The sequence below is a fragment of the Octodon degus genome, unplaced genomic scaffold, assembly GCF_000260255.1.
Source record: "Octodon degus isolate 3935 unplaced genomic scaffold, OctDeg1.0 scaffold00113, whole genome shotgun sequence".
In the NCBI taxonomy this organism is placed as follows: Eukaryota; Metazoa; Chordata; class Mammalia; order Rodentia; family Octodontidae; genus Octodon; species Octodon degus.
Genome location: NW_004524689.1, coordinates 8268482 through 8269502, shown reverse-complemented (window position 1 = coordinate 8269502; position 1021 = coordinate 8268482). Strand labels below are relative to the sequence as shown.

The 1021-nt window shown below is 53.4% G+C and overlaps 1 pseudogene; it reads right to left on the bottom strand.

Moving 5' to 3' along the window:
* Positions 1–245: 245 nt before the first annotated feature.
* Positions 246–655, bottom strand: LOC111811977 (annotated as a pseudogene).
* Positions 656–1021: the final 366 nt, after the last annotated feature.

Below are 1021 nucleotides of genomic sequence, written 5' to 3'. Positions count from 1 at the left end.
TGTAATTAGTACAGGGTCTCACTACACAGATCAGACTCATAGTGATCCTCCTGTTTACAGCCTCCCAAACACTGAGATTTCTGGTGTGCACCACCACACCCAGTCTCTTATCTTTTATTTTTGCTCTTTAGGGTTTTTTTTGTTTTGGGGTTCTTTTGTGTGTTTGTTTTGGTGTTTTGTTTTGTTTTTGAATGGACAAGAGCTCTTTTATTTGGGACCTGTCTGCTCTCGGTACACACAGGGCACTACTTCTTCGTCTCCTCCTCCTTGGTCAGGCTCTTGGTCTCTTCCTTCTTGGCTTGCGGGCGCTCCTCTCGGCACTTGTGCGCTTCCTTGGTCTCCGACCTGCGAGCCTCGGCCTGGGCAGCCAGGAGCTTTTGGTGGGCCTTGTCCGCTTTCAGCTTGTGCATGTGCTCCAGGAGGACCCACTTGCTCTTGACCACATGCCCCTTCACCTTCAGGTACAGGGTGTGGTACATGTGCCGCTTGATCTTGGATTTCCGGTATCTCCGGAGCCCCCTGCGCAGGATCCACATTCTGCACATTCAGGTCAACTTATCTTTTATTTTTTCCGGCCGTTGGCTGTACCCTTCTGCTTACCGATGCCCGTGTGCCTGCCCTTCCTTCCCGGCGAGCCAAGGTGTTCTTCCGCCATCGCTCCCGAGAATGCACGGTCACAGGCTTGCGGATGATCAGCCCATCTTTGATCAACTTCCGGATCTGTGACGGGAACTGGCATTAGCGATTTCATTGGTCTCACTGGGGCCCAACCAGACTTCTTTTTGCCGCAGCGGAGGATGCTGGAGGCCAGCCTCTTCCGCAGCCTGAGCATACTCATGGCTGTGGCCGCCACAGCAAAAGGAAAGAATTTGCTCTTTACTTAGAATTCGGGTTTTTGGGCTGGAGAGATGGTTCAGTGGTCTAGGGCACCTACTTGGAACAAGCTTGGCAAAGCACAGGGACCGCGGTTCGATCCCCCAGCACCACATGCCAGCCAGCTCCGGTGGGCTGAGCTGGCCAC